A 19,625-nucleotide genomic window follows, 5' to 3' on the forward strand; every position below is an offset into this window, starting at 1 on the left:
TCTTTTGCCTTGACAAATGTAGTCTTGTCATTATGTGTTCCAAGTGCTGCTGTAAATATCAGTTTCCAAATTTATTCCTTTGCTTTTTAAACTTCCTCCTTCAATTTAAAGCAGTAAAGATAAGCTATCTGTCTTTGTTTTCAAGGCCCATCAAGACTACTTCTACCTGATACTTTTCCTTCAATATCAAGAGGTTGACTAATTTTGATCAACATATGATGCCAGCTTCCATCATTCAGTTGTTAAATTTTCACACTGGATACTTTCTCCTCAGCTGCCTCTCATGTACTGATTGACTCTTCCATGAACAGAACTGTTTGCTGTCTTCCTTTAATATCTTCTTAGAAGCTTTATGTACTATGAAATTTATGACAGTCCAACTAGAAAATAAGTGTGTTGTACAAGTATACTAATACCAATGCTTGTCGCAGTAATACTTTGCCTTTGTACTCTGCAGTAATCTCTATTGTCTCTTTACGTAGAATTCAAGCATGTAGACTTTTTGTTGTATGCTTATTCAGCGTAACGAGAAGTGATCCAGGCTGTAGCCTTCTAGGATTTGTTGTAATACAAATAAATAATAATTGAATACTCAGTAGATACTGCAGTGTAGCCATTGGATTCTGCTGAGCCTTGAGTCACATCATATTTGATGCAGAGATAAGGTGCTCCAAATAGAGGCCTCACAAAAGGGAGAGAAGTGAGTTTCAGCCAACACAGAAAATGCTAGCACCCCAGAGGTCTTCTCAGCTGTCAAACCCAAGTCAATATCTACTGGCATTGTGTCCAGAAAGCATCCCTCTTTATCTTCTCCACAGCAGTAACAGCAGACTCTCCCTCCTCAGAGGGAGTTAATGTGAGTATTACAAAATTCTCCAGTGTATACAAGAGATTAAAGGACTTCATATACTTCCATAATGTCCTTCTGCTCCTTAGTGCATTCCCTTCCTGACACAGCTTCTCTTGGCACAGAAATCTTGTCAAATGCCACTTGGTTCTCTGTTGAGAAGGAGCCCACACTAGTTTTGATTCAGTATCTAGGTACATTTTTGCCTCATATTGCTCTGTTTCCCTGGTACCTTGAAGATAATGATTATTCAGAAGAATGGTAAGTGTGAATTGCAACAGGAATTCTTCAGGTATGTCAATGTTTCTGGAAGTGGGCCTGCTTGTGTCCCTTTTCCTTCTTTCAAAGTGACACTAAAATGGCAGCGTACAGATGATAACAGAGATGATGAAATGTTAGTGCTTTGCTGATAGAGAGACAATAGATTGGTCTATTGGGCTCTATATGCTAACTAGTCAAATAAGTTAAATTTATCAGGCTAAACCATACAATGTAATTACAAATGGTTCCATATCTGAATAGGAGAAGCCTGGCAAGAGCTCTGAACAAACTGACAGAGTGGACACAGTACTGCAGTACTGAAGTACTGCAGGAGGCTAGAGTGGCTATACAGCTGAGAAGCTTGATAGTAACAAGAGTTTTCAGTTTTCAGAGTATGGTCTGGATAAGCTTAACATTAGGCCATCATGCATAAGCTGTGTTTTTAACTTCCATCAAGGGCTAACTTTTTAGCTAACTATCTAGAGAATCCAGTAGAACGGGGACTGCTCTTGATTTTGTTTAGATTAGTAACAGGACTTAGTTGACAAAGTAACTATAGGAAAGACAATTGGTAGTGGCAGATATCAAACTGAAGTTTGTCACATTTGTGTGAGAGAAAATGATGAAAATAAATAAACAATCCAGTATTGTTTAACTGTAAAAAGGAATTGCATACCAATGAAGAAATCGTTCAAGTAAAAATTATAAGAGGCCATGAGAGACACAGAGTGTTTGTTTTCTAATTCTGATCCAAGTGAATAAGAATTCATGACAACTGAGAAGTAAGGGAAGTTACTAGGAATAAATAGACGTTTTTCAAAGAGTGAAATTCACACAAGCAAAGAAGAGAAGAGCTTCCCATTCTGGGAAGCTAAGCGTAGATCTGTTGTAAGGAGGGACAAAAAGATTTTGAGGAGAAACAGGCTAAAAGCAAAAAGTAAAATCTATAAGCGTTAATTTTTCAGTTAATTCTGTTAGCAGGACACTGAGTTTAAGAGATAGAATATTTAAAGGCAAAGCCATTGCAGAAAGAAACATATGGACAAACCCTTGCATTGGCAGTTCATTCCAGGGAGATTAGGAACAGTCCCATATAAAAGTTGTTCTTTATAAGAAATATTTCAATTTTTAAATACCAATAAAAGATTCTTGAACAACTTGATTAAATAGGCACTAGCAGATTGCCAGATAGCACGTTGTTCCTTCAGTAGTTTTAGAGAAATTCTGAAATGAAACTGGTTATCTGTGAACTGTGTTGTATAATCCATCATTTAAATTGGTGTTGCTGACAAAGGAATGGAAAGCAGCAAATGTGACACCATTTAAAAAGGTCTCTAGGGATGATTGTGGACTAATGTACTAATAAGTCTGACTTCCATGGCTGGCAAAATGCCAGCAAATGTGATAAAGAATATAATTACTAGGAACATGGATACCTTTTTGTACAAGGTAGTTTTGTCTTATGGCTTTGCTTGTTACTTGAAGCAGTAAACAGATACATAGGAGTAGGTCACCCAAAAATTTTTTAAAAAGGTCTGTCACCAAAGAATGTTAACACAGTGAAGTGTTGAGATGTGTAAGATTCCTTGTGGATTAATAAATGGTTACAAGATAGAGACTATAGCAACTAATGGGTGGTTTTAATGACACCACCTCCCAGCAGTTTGTACTGGCACATTTTCTGGTCCACCTGTCCCTAAATGGTATGAAAAAGTGCAGTGATAATGCTTAGAGATGATAAAAGGTTACTGTGCATTTGGAGTCAGAGCTGACGTTGGCCCTGAAGAGTTGCAGAAGGATCTCACAGCACGGGCTGTGGTGCTGCAGGAGCCACAGCCATCCCAGAGGCCAGGTATGGCTGACCCACTGTTAAACCAGACCTGTCAGCAAGAGGGTCATCACCTCCTCATCTGCCAGCTCCGCAGGCTGCAGCCAGCCCTGCCGTTCAGGAGGCAGGGATTTGCAGCTGTTCTAACAGGGACTGCAGCATGGAAGTTCTACTTCCCTATTTCTTAGGGTTTCACAGCCTTAGGTGAGCTTGAAATTCAGACTTTGATCTTGGAATTCCTGCCTGTCACAGAGGTGAAGTTTAATTGTTAAGCTGATGGGTGCTGTCCGGGTGCTGTGAAAAGCCTGGTTTCTCAAGCCCCTTCCTAATGTTTGTGTGGATTTTTAGCAGCTCCTGCTGATTTCCTGAAGTCATTCTGGATGGAGTTGAGGCAAAATGGTACTTGAAACAAAGGAGTCATGCTGGCATACTAGTCAGTTTTGAGCACTGATGAGAATTATGAACAATATAGACGTGGATGATGAAGATGTGGCGTAGCTATTGAGCAGTAACTGAATCAGGATTCTTCTTTTTGGAAAAACATCGGCTGAGGAGTAATAACGTAAGGAAGATCTCTGAAACCATGAATATGGGGAAGTATTTAATAGCAGACTCTAATTCTCTATTTCTTAGAACAGAATAACAAGGAGCCCTTGGTCACTGTTTTCTGTATCTTAGGTGTCCTTTAAGGCAGCAGAAGGTACCAGTTTCATCTGCTGTAGCTTTGTGGCACAAAACTGCACATCTCTGTTTGTCCTGGATCAGCCGTGGCCAAAATCCAACCCATGTAGAATTACAGCTTTTCTGTAGATAAAAGTTTGTAGGCCTTATTGTCTGATGATAAATTTTTAAATATGAATCAAATGTAAATCGGTCCCTTTTTCCTAAACCTGAATATATGTATATATATATATACGTATATTTATAGATTTTTAAACTATGCTTCTGTCTAATCCTGTGTCTGTAATGTTATGGTCATATTGGCCTTGCTTCTGTTTACAAATGTATGGGCAAAGGCGAATGTCAGTTTGCTGCTACTTCAGAAAGCCAGAAGCAAATAGCAGGTCCTAAAATCAATCTCAGGGGAAATCAGATAGAAGAGCAGAAATGTTTAAAACAGCAACCAGAAGGTCCGGAGGGAGGGAGGGAGGGAGGGAGCAGGGAACATCATCGTATTTCTGAAATAGCAGGAATGGTTTCCAAGCTGTGGTCTACTAACCCCTGATGGGCTACAAGGTAACTTGGATAGGTTGAACAGCAATTGGGCTAAACCGTATCTAATGGTGTTTTAAACAGCCCCTTCAATTAAAAGTTTTATCAGGTGGGCGTGTGCTGTTTTGTGAAAAATGTTAAGGGCTGACAGCAATCACTTGCTCCAGAAATTTGGGCTCTGCTCTTCTGGTGTGTATGAAAAGGTAGAGAGCGCTGCCTGCTTTTTCAACATCAGATAGGCCGCGTGCCTCTGCAGGAGAAGCAGCAGCAAGAGGTTCCCGGAGGGAGCCAGGAAGATCAAGCTGGTAGCAGTAACCTTCTGTTCCACCACGTCCTTCCCAGGAACTAGTAACAGAACTGCTGCTTTTTTAACTGTTGCCTTGTCCTGGGTATCACTAACAGTCTTTGCTCCTCTTCCTTTCCATCTGTGCTCGTGAATAGCGGATTTAGTGGCTTGAGAAGTGAGGATTGGATCCCCATCGCACAAAGATTAGACTTCTCAATCAAATGAAAAAATATATACAGCTTTGAATGCTTTTCTGATTTTCTATGAACATCAGCAGGTGCAAACTTTTCTTCTGAGTATTAGCTTGTCTTATTACAAGATCAGTTTATTACTCTAAAAAAATCCACTTCTGTTTGACTGTGCTCTTTAATTTACATAAGCTGCCTGGATGGTAATTGTAAAAACCTTCCTCTTCCTCCTATCAAGCCTCCTATTCTTAATATTATCCACACTGACAATTTTCCAGAATCGTAATGTATTTATATTAGCTATGCTTTCAGTTGCCCCAATGTAGGTTACTTTCTGTCATCATAAATACCATACAAGCACATCAATAAATAATTTGCGGAGATTATATCTTTTCCAACATATTGTGCATCTTTTTAGTAACCACAGTGGTGTTGAAGTGGAGAAATAATAATATTATTATAAATCATAAATTCAAATTATGAATCTTATTCAAATGGTATAAATGTGTTTATCCTGAAGAAGTCTATTGTCTAATCTAAAATTAGATTGTAGCATATGTGTTATATGAAATGTAAACAAAATAGTACTGGAAACAAAAGTTACAGTAATAATGTTCTAAGGGAATTAAAGTAGTTTGTCAGGCTAGCATGCTCTGTGTAACCCTTTTTTGTTGCATCTTTCCTATTCCTGTTTTTTTATACATATGTAGGAAGTGAGTTTTGTGAATGCTTTTATATGGTTGTTATTAATGTTATATTATTATTACTAAATGTCTTTTGCTAACTGATATGGTTCTGCAGTTACCTTTCAGTGTTCTAATATGCATAGTGCATATGGTTGGTTTGTCTTGTTCACGTGCACAGGGCTAAGCTGGGTATAAGGTCAGGAGGAAATCTCTGCCTTGTGTCAGAAAGAAACAAGAGAGGAGAGTGTTTTTCTACCACTTTAGCATGGAAAAAAGTTATTTACCAGTGTTGTCTGGGGGTGATTGGAGAGGATAAATATGCCTATAAGCAAGGCATATGGGTACAGAAGCAGTGATGGGGTATATGGGTAGGACTGAAGATCAGTGTATAGGAGTAAAGATTTAGTGGCAGGGATCAGGAAAGGATTCCTGTAGGAGCTGGAGAGGTCACAGCTGGATAAATGCATTGGGGTCAGCTGGAAGTCAGTACCCCAAAAATGGCTATGGCTCTCCACCACAGGCTCACTGCACACTTTCTCTACCTGTTCTCTCCCACGTCTTCTGAAATCCCAGCTTCTTGTCTGATTGTGAACTGGAAACCTTACTTTCCTGCTTACTCCAGAAACAAGGACACACACTAGTACAAAAGGCCCCTCAAACCCCTCCTGGGAGCAAAATAATGCCTCTGCTTCACCAGATATTTTGCATCTTCTCCAAGTGGGATGTAACCCATCATTTGAAATCTGCTCATCAAAGAGGAGTTCGTTCACTCTTCTTCCCCCTATTCGTTAGAATGTGACAATTTTTTTTTTCCTTTGTGCTGAAATACGGTTTTTTTGATAATGTTTAACTTACCAAGAAGCAGAACAGTTCAGGATTTCTAGAGCCTAATCTAATTCACAATTCCTTGTGATCTAGGACCTTCTTAAAAAAAATAAAAAAATCCAGTGGATGATTGCACCTACTGCTGATACGTTGAAGCTTTCTGACAATATGCTTCATTTTTTAAATTACTATTTTGCAGCCCACTTGAAAATTGTTCATGAAACCGCAAGACTCTGCGGAGAGATTGAGAGCCACTTTGTAAGGGGATATCTTTAAATGCAAGTTACTGTGTTGGTGGTTTTTTGAAATTCAGGTGTTGGGTTTTTTTCTTTTATCCCATCTGTGAAACACCAAAGTGTTGATAACCATCTGTGAAACAACATTTGATGTAATGGCTATGACACTGCTTTAGAAATCTTGTGAAATAGATTGTGTGGTTAGAAGAGCTGACATCTAAAAATGTATGTCATGGATGTAGGTAATAAATGTTGCTTGGGAACTGTTTCAGGGGAAAAAGAACTTGATTTGTGTACAATATACTGGTCTTAACTTTTTAGCTCTTTAAAATCTCTTTCTTAGTATTTTCCTTTATGTTCGTTGTAAAGTATTTAAAGATACGAGTCATTGCATTTGCCGAAGTATTCAGTGCACCATTTAAAATTACTACCAAAGGAGAGAGGTGGATTCACTTCACATAACAGCTAAGCATAAAAATAATGATTTGGAAATAATCGTGTGGTTCCAAAGCAGTAAAAATCATTTTGTTTTTCTATATGAGCAGAGCTCTGCGCAGAACGGTGATCTCATTCTACCTGACCAGATTACAGTTACCTACATAGATTTTCAGTACTAAACTTTATCCTGGTGATTTTGTAACTTTATTCAGAAAAAGGGAGAAATGCAAACACTTCAATTTTAAGTAATCGCTCTTTGTCCGTGGTAAAAGATTGCAAGCACAAGCTTAGTATTTCCCCCCAGGATTGGATTCATAGTCTTTCAAGTTTTGCAATTACAGGGAATGTGCAGGTGAATAGGGAAAAGCAAATGTGAAAGGAAAAAAATCAGATGGAGAGGAGGAAATTTCCCTTCCTTTATTTTACTTCCTTTACTTTTCCTGGAGAAAAGAAGGCTGGGGGGTGACCTCCAACCTTTCAATACCTAAAGGGAAGGAGGAGAACCAACTCTTTGAAAGGGTAGATAACAGCAGGATAAGGGGAAATGGTTTTAGGTTGAGGGAGGGAAGATTGAGGTTGGATGTCAGGGGGAAGTTCTTTACTATGAGAGTGGTGAGGTGCTGGCACAGGCTGCCCAGAGAGGTTGTGGATGCCCCGTCCCTGGAGGTGTTCAAGGCCAGGTTGGATGGAGCCCTGGGCCCTGGTTGGTGGCCCTGCATGTGGTGGGGGGTTGGAGATTCGTGATCCTCAAGGTCCCTTCCAACCCTGGCCATTCTGTGATTCTGTGATTTACAGAAGGAAGGGCAAGATGAAAGTGTAATGAGCACAGGAGAAATAACAGGGTGAAAAGGGAGGAATATTGTTTAGTGCTCAGACTTGTAATGCTTTGCGTTTGTGTGGAAGATAGATTGAGATTTCTGCTTTCTGACTAACTGCTGTGCTGAGACGTGCTTTATTCCATGTCCTTTTTTGCCTTCCTGTGGTTGCTTCTAAAAAAGGGTTGAAATTATCTTTCTGAGGCAACCTAAATCACAAAGTGCTCTATCTCCCTCATTGTTCTGTCTTCCTAACCTAGCCATCTAAAAACACTGCTGGAAACACAAATAATAAAAAAGCCAGTTATATATGTATATATATATATATATATATATATATATATATATATATATTTGCTGTTGTTAATTCCACTCACTGGCATTTGGGACAGAGGACAGCATACAGAAAGGCTGTAACACTGAACGGTGGCAAAAATTCTGTGCAAAACCTTGTTGTAATAACGATGGAAGTGAAAATTAGCCTCGTTTTTCAAGTTGTTTTTTTTGTCAAGTTCTTGTCCACACCGTGTTCGAGGCTGTTCATTCTAGATGGAACACTTATAGCCAATACTTTATATACCATCCTCAAAGAGCAATGTGAAATATAAGTGATTGTCTAAATCCAGAAGAGGTTTATCCATCTCTACATCAGTTTGTCAGAATTTAAATGGAAAGTGAGACTGAACAGGAAACTGTAAATATATTAAAATATATTATGAAAATATAAATACATAAACTCTAACTGCTAATTTATCATCATCCAACCGGACTTGGCGAAGTCACTTCATAAGCAAATGTAGGTATAGATCAACAGACTACTCACATGAGCCTTTGTTACAGGTTAGACATCAGTGTACGGATTTCATCCATGATCTGTAATAAAATAACATAAATCAGGAAGATGGCAAAAGAGGTTTAATTCATTAGTTTGTTCATTTGTATGTCTACATGTTTCTAAAGAGTATATATGGCCTTAAAGCAGAGTAAATTGGGAAAGTATGGGGTTTTTTTTAACTGCACAATTAATGTTTATATAACGAGTAGTTCTGGTCTTCATGAGTTATAATGCTAAAAACTTGTTTATTTTTAAACAAACCTCCTGTTTTCTGACATTCACTTGGTGCTATGCATAAAACACCTCAGCTGTCCACCTGAGCACCACTACATTGTCACTGAGCCCTTAGCTGATGCACGGCAGAGTGCATCCCTACAAAACTGGGAACAGAAATGGGTGGTGCAAGGACAGCACTTATGGTGCCAATTCACAATTAATTTTTGGGTGATAACATCTACTTCTTGGAAGGTAGAACAGCTCAGTATTAATTTCTACTAATGGAAAGACACAGGCCTTCGTAAGAAGTACGCTACGAATTGCTGTGTTACAGGATTCATTTTCATGGGTAGTGTCTGTGCCATTGCACAGGAGAATTTGGACAGCAGTCTGTAAGGGCACCCAGTAACGGTAAGAAGACTGAAAAACTAATGTAGCTGTACTCTGTTCATTCAAAAAGGAAATTGAAATTAAAAGCAGACACAACTTTGGGAAGTTCTAGATAACAGGCTTTGTTCAATTTAGCTGCTATCATTATGTTGTTTTGCATTAGCATTGTACTATTTTCCATCAAAGGTCTGTCATTCTTTAGATGATGTAAACTCTTCAGTGCAGAATTGTATTTCAAGCAGGGTAATATTTAGGTTTTAAAGACATCTTTTTAATTGCATTGACGGATCCATGTTGTCCTTACATAATAGGCAGGATTGGGGTGACTGTATCCTGAAATAGTCATTAAAAACATAGAGTAAATTGCAAGACCATTACATGCATACGTCTCCAAGGTGGTATGAATTATGGTGTGGCGGTGGTGGTATGGTTTATGGCTCAGACTTGCTATGCAAAAAAGTGCACACTGTGAACACTGTCCTGTTGGGGTGCATTGCACATTCCCCAGAGCAGTGCTCAGGAGGAAGCTCCCTTTCCCATCCTCTTTTCTCACTGTTTATGCTTTGGTACTGCAGTTCTCTAAGAGCAGTGTCTTGCTTTTGCATCAGGGCTGGCAATCTGGTGTGTGTGGGATAAAAGGCTTATGCCTTCAAACTTGCTCCTGGAGCTTTTGCACACAGACAGGACTATATATCAACATTAAAACCACTCCTTCACCCTTGACTCCTGTCTTTATAGCTCATTTAAAGTAATCATTACAATCTAAGTATCCTATTTGTAAATAATCACTGAATTTAGTCGCAAATGACTGAAATATCAGCAGTGCCATTGTAAGTATCAGATACATGTGATATTTCCTGAATCACATTCTTAATCTTGGGAATATAGAATCCCAGTCATGCCAAGCTTTGATTTTAGATTACAGGAGTTAAGCTTAAGTCTCCGGTAGTACATAGATTTGCCTAACAGAAGAGCAAACTTAATTTTGGCTGGATCAGAATTCTTTTTTTGTGCTCATTATATTAATGTTTGGTAATAATAATTAAACAACAGCAACAAAAACCCATGACACAAACATACTGCATATTCTGTGCAGATGAAAGCTGTTAGCAAATTTTGCTTGTTCGGAATAAAGAAAGTTGAAAATGTGCTCTCTTTTGTATTACTTTCATCTTAGTGTCGTTACCTATAAGTATTCAGCCTATCTGTGCTCACAGAAACCTAGTGAACGTCAAGAAATTAATAACATTCCAAAGATATGGTTCAGAGTCTGAGATTTAAGCCTTAGGATGGGATGAATCGCCCTCTGGAGGTGCCCGTTTCAGTCTACTGGCTTCACAGGAATTCTGCCTTAACTGCCTAGCTTAAACTAAAAGTGAAGTGAGTGGACTGTCACCAGAGGAGAGGAGTAACTAAGCCATGCTGGGTCTTTTCTGTAAACCTTTCTGTTTGTTAAGAATAGCTACCTTATTCCTCACCTTTATTTGTCTTCTTCTTGTACCATTTATAAAATAAGTACAGTTGTTACTGTCACTAGTTTTTGTGTATTTCCTGCTTGTTTTTTCTCTTCCTGTCCCATCTTATTATCTTTCTCTGTCTTTTTATCTTTCCCTGGCTTTTTTTAGCTACCATCTCTTCTGAAGCTTCTCATCTGCTCCCTCTCTGATCATCCTGCCTCCTGTCCTGAGAGCACTGTCCTAACTTCTGATCTGGATGACTGCTGACCATTTCCTCTGATGCTGATATCAGTATTTTCTGTGAGAGACAGTACTGTAGTGAAGAGACAGAAAGAGAAGATGGCACTACTGTGATTTTATTTTTGTACGGTTTTGAATCATCTAGAAGTATTGCTGTGACTTCAAATTAAGTGTGCTGGTTTCCTAATGAACTTGTAATTTAAAGATGTTTGTAGAAATGTAAAATCAAATGTGAACCCACATTAAAGTAATTTAAATTTAACAAAATATAGCATTAGTCTGTTTGTTTTTTTGGTTTTTTTTTTGGTAAATGTGGAGACATGGCTCACTTGCAGAAAGTGGGTTATACCTTAAAGGTTGTGGACTAGCAAATTCTGACTTACTGAAGGATAAAATTATTTTCCTCCTCCCTACGGTAGTACTTTCTTTATTCAGACCCATTGCTTAAAAATCTCTCCTGTTAAGTTTGTTTCCTTCTCTATCTTCTCTTTTTTTACTTCCTTTTACTAGCTTAAGTTTCCTGTTCCTTTTCGCACCGGACTTTCCAAACTCTCTTGGTTCAAAACCAATCCATTTTTCTCTCACATATACATCCATCAGCTTAAACAACTGTCTTAAGCATGATCAGATGTGCCATTTCAGGACTTCCAATAGATAAGAAACTCAAGCACTCAGTGACAGCAGTTTATTTTATGCCACACATGCCTCACGGGAATCCACATCAGTGGCATAATAATTATGGACAGGCATGAACATTCCCATAAAAATACAAATTTAAGGTATTGGTTCAGTATAGGATTGCTAACTTAAAAGGAGCATCTGAAAGAAAGCAAACATTCTGCCTTCATAATTGGCGTTGCAGGAGCATTTAGATTTTATTTGCAGATAGATCAAAGAGGAAATGCTAGCACAAAGAGTGCTTTGTATTGACAGTAATGGAAACAGTTAGAGTAACAAAAAAAGAAGGACAACTAGAAGATGTACATCCATAAAAGTAGTTGATCTTTTTTTATAAATCATGCTTGTTACAGCAGAAATCTGCAATAAAAGTTAATGTTTTCTGAGGGGTAGATACTTACACATTTTGTAATCTGTACTAAATGTTCTTTGCGCAATCTGAATTGCTTGGATTTGACTTAGTTCAGTGAAAGGAGAGCTAAGTACATGATAAAATAGAGACATTTTGGAATTTTTCTGATATGTACAATATGGTTCTGCAGCTTCTCCTGGTACTTACGATAGCTTACAGTAATGATAGTAACTTAGGACAAAATGCTTGGGTGTGGCTGAGCATATCATTTGTGATGCCCAGAAGTTTTAAACCAGTGTAATTACAAGAATTCTGTGTAATTTTGAGTCCATTAAAAAAGCTTTTTTTTTTTTTTTTTAAATGTCAGATTCATTTTCTGAGTATGAGGTTGACGTTCTATACAAGAATTAGAAAGCAGAGCAATACTGGACCCAGAAGTAGTTATATGGAGGACGGGGTTTTGGGTTGTATAGTAACACTGGTAAGTCTTTTATTAGAATGGATCTGCTGCAATTAATTTTATTGAATGAACCATACAAAAATTATCCATGGAGTGAGAAAGAAAGACTTCTAGAAACTATGTAAAGCCTATTAGTATTATCCTCATATTATATAAAATGGCATGCATACAGTTGAATTATAGCTGCTGACGTTCTGTCCTTTTCATTGACTATTTAATGTAATATAATAACATCCTGAAACAGACTGTTCCTTAATACTTTTATCAGTTTTACAGTAGTTATGGAACATGGTCTTATCATGAAAAATAATATAATTTTAAGATTGGCATATTATTGTTAGAGGGAAATACATCAAACTGAATTAGCATGGGAGAATCAACTTTGTTTTTGGGAGTACTCTAATGGCATTACATAAGGTACAAAACTGTTGCTTGTTTAACCGTACTACTAACCTAAAATGTAGGGCTACAGTTTGAAGACGGAAGTATTTTTACACTCAAATTTGTGTTGGGTTTTTAAATTGCAATTTCTGGGTGACAGTGTCTCTGTAAAAATAACCGGTTAAAATCTCTCTCTCTTCAACATATGAAGAATAGTGAGGAAAGCATAGCTGGAAATACTAACAAAGCAAGACAAGTTTTTCAGCAAATAAACGAATGCAGCCATAGGGAAACACTAGCAAGAATAGAATGACACTGAGTGAATACTACTACACTGAGATGTGATAATATACATAATCTAGAAACCCTTTCAGGAAATAATCATGTGAAATTAGATATTTCTGTTCATAAGCACAGCTTAGGTGCATGTGGTCTTGAGAGGTGCAGTGCCACAACAAATTCCATGAAATGCTTTTTGATTGCATTACAAACAAGCCTGGCTAAGGCATAAATAGAATATAACTATCTGTTTCTATATAGGGAAGATCAGGTGAGGGAGCGTAATTTATAAAAACAGCCACCCTGCATGCAGCCCCTGCAGTTCACATGGCTGGCAGGCACAGAAATAATATTACGCATGAAAATGGAAGATCCATGAAGGCTGTGATGAAGGTTTATTTCATGTGACTCTCTATAGGGCTGGGAAGAAGGACTGTGCAATGATATGAAAATAAGGGTGTGGAAAAGCTTAATAGAGGATTTTGAATTATGTGTGAGAGTGTTCCCAAATAGGCTACAACATATTGCTAAGATAGAGAATATTTTAAATGTCATATTTATTTTCTCCGAGATATAGGGTATTTTTTATTAATACTACTAGAATAAGTAATGACAGCTAATTCAGTCCTGAATCTGATAGTGATCAGGAAAAAAAACTTAACAACAAACCTAAAATGAAGACCTTAAGTATGTACAGTACTTCTAGTTCAATATATGGGCCAGAAAAGCAGGAATCACTGTGAACATCACTGGCAGAAAAATGCAAGGTTTGGGAAGTAACAGCAGAAAGCTCGTGCAGCACTAACACTGCAATAAAATGAGAATAGGGTTCCCCTGAAAACAAACGTTCAGTGAAGTAAGATACAAACTACTAAACGGCTTAAAATAAAAATGAACTGGGAATGCAAACTGTGAGTTTGCTATTGTGCAAAGATAAAACGGATTTCCCCAGTTGAAGAGACAGCAAACAAACAGGGTAACTGTAAATATGGACAGGTATCCAACTGCACCCATGGCTCAGGCTCTGTGCCGCTTCTGAGCAGGCCGAGCGCCTCTGCTGTGGCCACCGGGAGCTGACTGGGGCCTCTCCATGCCAGCACCTCTCTGATAACAGGAGCACGAGGCGATGCACTGAGTCTCTGCCTTTATTTTCTTAGGCATCTGTGCTAGAAAACAAAAGGGCCGTGGTGCAGCTGCAGGTGGATAGCGTGTCACAGCTCCCATTCACACAACTGGCCATTCTGGGTGGCATCTGTCCTTACTGCCTGCTGAGCACAATACCCAACCCGTGCTGCTCCTGGCTTCTCGGCCTGGCCCAGAAGCACACCAAAAAGCACGCTAACAGCTCAAAGCCATTGGTTGTCCCATGGCAGAGCCCAAAGCACATCTGGGCCCCACTCAGCCCAGTAACACAGATCAACCTTATGAACGAGGTGCCGCTGGCGGTGATAACAGCTGTACAGCCTGCTCTAAGATAAAGCTGCAACGGCTTGAAAGCCAGTCATCTATAGTTACCTTTCAGACTATGGTTTCTTCAACCGAAATGTCAATGAATGTATAAATTTTGATGTAAAGTGACTTAAAGATAACAAAGAAAAGCTGAAAATAAATCACTAAGCTAAAGTCAGAGAAGGACAGCAAAAGGTAAAGCAGTTCTCACTTGACTGTATTTTTAAATGAAATTGGAAAGCTGTGTAGGTGAACAAAGATTCTTTCTGAGGAAGCAAGGTTACAATAAAAAATCACTGAATCATAGAAATATTGAGGTTGGAAAAGACCACTAAGATCATCAAGTTCAACCGTCAACCCAAAGAAGTTAGCATATGACTGGGTAAATAGATTTAGTTCATTAATATAAAGCATTTTGAGTCCTATGTATGTGGAGTTCCTTCTGGGATACAAGCCTGGCATATAATGTGTTTGGTTATGGTGTTTTGTTCTTACTCTTTTGAGAAGGATCTGATGCTGAATCGGGCATATTTCGGAGTAGTGATCTCATCCTGCACATGATGGAATAAGTGCTTTACTGAATATTTGTACAGATTTCTGAAAGGGATATGCAATAATATCTTGGGATTAATATAATCTCTGAATTACTTGGACAGTTTGCCAGTATGTGATGTAATTACTCTTAGGTTCCAGGTCAAAGTTTGACCTAGTGAGGTCACCCGTTGTTTTCACTGTTGCTTCTGATTTTACAGGTTGTAGAAAGCTACGTGCGGGATACACAAAAAGAGGAAATAACATTACATTCATGGACTATTTTAAGACCTGGGATTAACTGCTTAACTTTAAAAACATTTTAAAAAGAAGAGAGAGAGAGAGAGAAAAAAAAACATGGCAAGTTGAACAATATTAGAACATGATCTGCTAACATTCAGTTGAATACTGTCATTTTAGTTACTCAGATGTAGAGAGAGAAAGCAATGTGCAGATTCTGCAGGGGGTTCAGGTCCTCTGGTGAGTGCTGAGGATCTTTATACTTGGCAAAATTGGCTCTTGAAATATCAATCTATCACAAAAACTCTAGAAATGTATCAGAATGCCATTGGGGTTATAAGAAGAATGTTTCTCTTTGTACATTACATTTGAAAATAGATAAAATTAAGGAGCTAATAATTTTTAGAGTAGTTATGTATAGTGCTGATAGCACCACATCTATAATGTTTGAGGCATTCTGGTATGAAGTGTCACAGGCAGTTCAAAGGAAAATACCTACATTCAGCTCAGGGTCACCACATTCATGAGAACTTGCCGAATTTACTAAATTCACAAAATTTTGCTTGATTAAAATTTCTGTATGCTTGATACTGACTAAATTTATTCAGTATATAAGGGACATAAATAAATAAATTGGGGAAAATTTTAGGATGCTGCAGATCAAAATAAAGTGGCCAGAAGTTGAGAAGGAAAAAATGGGAGTAGGTGTTTGGAAACAACTTAGTAGGAAGCAATTCTTAATGTAATGCTGGGAAACAAAGAGACCATCTTAACAGCTATTCAGGCATAAATTTGTCTGCAGATTAACTAGCGTAACTTATTTGGAGAAGCAGTCCTTAAGAAGTGCAGAGCAAGTCCTTCAAGTCCTTAAGACTCGAGCAGCTTTTCTGGAGGAACTAAGTGGGCTTTTCAGGCCTTACTGTTATGCTGGCATCCATATGTGCAATGTGGTGGGGAAATATGTTCAGCAAAATCACATCTACAGTGTTAATGTCTGATTCTATGCCTTTGACTTTGGTATAGTTCTGTTTTTGCAAATAACAGAAATTATGCATCCGTAAAGGCAAGAGAACATCAGGGTGAAGAAAGTAGATTTGCATTCACGTGGATGGAGGAAAAAAAAAGCCAATGTCACACGTATTACATATCTGGCTGGGAAAAAAAAAAAAGTTCTTACAGTGACCTTGTAATTTTGAAATGCAAATGCATTATGTAAAATTCTGTAATTTCAGTTTCAGGAAATGGCATGAAACAAACAAAATATTTGAAGCTGTCCACTTCTCTCTGAGCCTAATGTCTGAACTGTCAGAGCTAGCAGTTCCTGTTTTGAGGGGAAAAAAAGTCACTTTAAGGCTTCTCTGAAAAGAGATTTGGAAAAATACAGCAGATAGCACAGGTATGACTGTCTGCTGGAAAAGTGTTGGTAAACTGCTTCTCTGCTCACTCTGAATATGTTCAGTGCTCATCACTCTTGCTTGAATAGCCACGTGCTGTGGGGTTGCCTCTCTGTTCCCAGAGAAAGGGTTTTTTCCCATTGCTTTTGGGAGCTGTGCAGCAAGCTTCAACATGTCCAGGAGGTGAATGCATCAGAAATCATCAGAGAAAGTGTGAAAAGGCTTTTTCTGACGTGGGAAATGGATGGCTGTGAGCAGGAGCTGCTGGGAGCCACAGAGTTCACTGTCAAAGGGAGCACACCTGGGTACTTTGGGGTCTGGATGCTTTGCAAATGGCTAGGTTAGTTAGATTACAGAGAACAACTACTAAATTTCGGGAATTCATTATGAAACTACCCTAAGAATAGAAGATATGAATATTAAGAAGTAAAAGCAAACCGAAGAAACCACTTCTTAGAAGAACTTTCATACGTGACTGTGGTACAGTGGTACAGTCTGTGCGAGTGAAGTAGAGCAAAGAGACAGAAAATCTGGGCTACATGTCGTAGACCTTTGACCAGTTTTTCACTTTTTGTCTTTCTTTTCAAGGAAATACTTTGGAGATTCCTAGGATAAACTATCTCTGGTTAGAAAAGTAAAGACACTAGATTCTCCAAAGGCAGGCAGCTGGAAATAAATGTGAAGAAAGACAGCCACCGCAGCATTTAAAGCACTTCTTTGATCTGTTATCTTACATCCTTTGTTTTATTTTTCTTGGTCCAGAATATTTCGGCTTTATTCAGACAAAACTCATATTGAAAACAGTGCAGAATGTGACACGCGTTTACCACAAACTAGTAACTCTGTAAACATCAAAAGGGACTCCACTGAATATTTCAGCTAGCAGCATCCTTCTACCTCTGATTCAGAAGGCACTACGATCTGTTTTGAGGCAAGGGGGAGATGTGGGCTTTGAGTCAAACCTTCCTTTTGTTTATGCCTGATTCTCACAGCAAAAAAATGCTTCTCTGTCCATCTGTATGGCTGCTCATTTATTAAGAATATTATCATTCTTGTTTTAGGCATTACACCTAAAAGTTAAGTATTACTAAACAGAAGGCATACAAAATCCCTGTTTCATCCACTACTTGAAAGGAAAAAAAATGAGAACAAGCGAATCATTCAAAGAGAATTAAGTGTCATTACTGATTTCCAAAAAAGTGACTGAAAAAATGGACAGATGTGTTTTGTTTCAAGGCTCTGCGGGCCCTACTGCTCTACAACACCACAAAACTCCAGAGGATATTGATAGCATGTACTTTTACAGATGAAACAAAATCAATCAAGCAAGCCAACAAGAAACACTTGAGCAAAATGGCCAGAAAAAAAAAAAGAAAAAGGGAAATAAAATTGCATCATTGTGTTAAAATCTAGGAAAGGGAAATGATTTCAATGTCCAGGTAAAAGAGAATCTGTAGGAGAACACATGAGTGAAAAGGCTTTTGCAGAGCGAGATTTATAAGGCGCAGTTTGAAAAAGCTGTGTTTGTTTAGTCTGCAGAAGAAAGGACAATCAATTGTCTTTTGTAGCCTGTTGTGGAAAGACAAGAAAAGATTATCTTAATTTTGGGTTACAGCACTTTACAGCACTTCTGAGTCCAAGGATGGGTAAAGACTGGAACTGTGTTATCCAGAGATGCTGGAGCATCCTCCTCACTAGCAATTTAGAACACCTTAAACAATGAATTTCTGTCACCACAGTGCTCTTACATTTATCTTCTCTCCTAACTCCATTAGCTCCACTAAACTCAATAAATAATCTGGAATTTAATAAGTAATTTGAAAATAAATTATGAAATGCAGAAATGAAATTAGCTAGTCTGAATGCATGATAAATCATTAAAAATACAGGCATCTTTTTATCAATAGAGGTATTTTTGTATTTTGTATGTGTTTTTGTATTTTAATTTTCACCAATTTTAACTTTGAACTTCACATGCATGTACTCTGTATTTGCAGATCATGAACAAGGATAAAAGTTCACCTATCTGTGCAAGCAGCACTGGTACCTGACTGCACTGTGTGAGCCTCCACACAGGAGGCTGTGTGCCTTTGTTCCAGCATCAGCATCCCTTGACTTCCAGCACATGCTCCTCAGGTATGTATAGCTTTGTTGATATTATGGGGAAATATATTGCATTCAAAACACATGTAGTTTCTTTTAAGTCATAAATAGATAACCAGTGTATTACTTTACAGAGTATCTGAAAAAGTCTGACTCCTAAGCAAAACCAGAACTTTGATGATCAATTTTACTTTCTGTGGTTAGCAGCCTATTTTTTGCTGTGATAAGTGAAGTCTGTTAGTAATAAAAATGAAACCTAGTATCTGTGCTGTCATAATGGAACCCCAAAGTGAAATTAGTTAGTGATATTAGAAAGTGTCACTTGTATTCGTGCTCCAAACCTCAATTTATTTTATTTTCCTGTACTCAAAAACAACATTAAAGAACATGTATGGATCACGTTACTGACATTCATGGCCTTGATTATAATGTGAGTCATTCGCATGTGTGCTTTCAGTAGAGCACAAAATACGTGACACGGCAGAGCAAGGATACTGGAAGGATGAGGTTCATTTGCCTGTTCAAAATCCTGACCATGTTCAGTCTGCTCAAAATCCTGATGAGCACGTCTGATCCTTCTAAGAAACTCAATTTGAAGGAAAATGAGAAAAGCCTTTAATTGTGTATTTATTACTGTGATAAATAGTAAAAATGCAGATCTGTTCGCTGCTTGAGAATTTCTGTGTTCATCTCAAATAGCTAAAGTCTTCAAATTGAAATGCTCATCTTGCAGTGATAGTTCTTGTATTTGGTCTGTGGCAGCAAAGACTGAATGTATGAAAATGGGCATTTTTTGTACCTTCATTCAAACTGTGTGAGAAACATTTCAATTATTAGGAACAGCTGTATTAAAAATGTGAATAGCATACAGAGACTGAAATGATTTCTGCTTAGTTAACCTCCCAGAGAAGAAGGCTTAAGTGAGAAAGTAAGAGAAGAAGCAATCCTTCGCTTTTGTAGACCTGTCTTGTTATCCTGCTTTAAAACCAAGGAGCTCC

At 38.1% G+C, this 19,625-nt stretch overlaps 1 long non-coding RNA gene across 12 annotated transcripts in view; it reads left to right on the top strand.

Moving 5' to 3' along the window:
* Nucleotides 1–19,625, top strand: part of LOC122171646 — a 60,907-nt gene that overhangs the window by 14,822 nt on the left and 26,460 nt on the right. For 7 of the 12 annotated variants that reach the window (XR_006172044.1, XR_006172048.1, XR_006172043.1 and 4 more), the window contains exon 6: nucleotides 18,522–18,660. This is a non-coding gene — a long non-coding RNA (uncharacterized LOC122171646). Of the gene's footprint in view, nucleotides 1–145; nucleotides 4,093–6,332; nucleotides 6,634–10,688; nucleotides 11,028–12,157; nucleotides 12,272–16,362; nucleotides 16,459–18,521; nucleotides 18,661–19,625 lie in introns of those variants that run through there. The other 5 variants (XR_006172046.1, XR_006172051.1, XR_006172054.1 and 2 more) reach the window with 5 other exon arrangements.

Source organism: Centrocercus urophasianus, unplaced genomic scaffold, assembly GCF_019232065.1.
Source record: "Centrocercus urophasianus isolate 14NV4802_14NV808 unplaced genomic scaffold, USGS_Curo_1.0 seq_9, whole genome shotgun sequence".
In the NCBI taxonomy this organism is placed as follows: domain Eukaryota; kingdom Metazoa; phylum Chordata; class Aves; order Galliformes; family Phasianidae; genus Centrocercus; species Centrocercus urophasianus.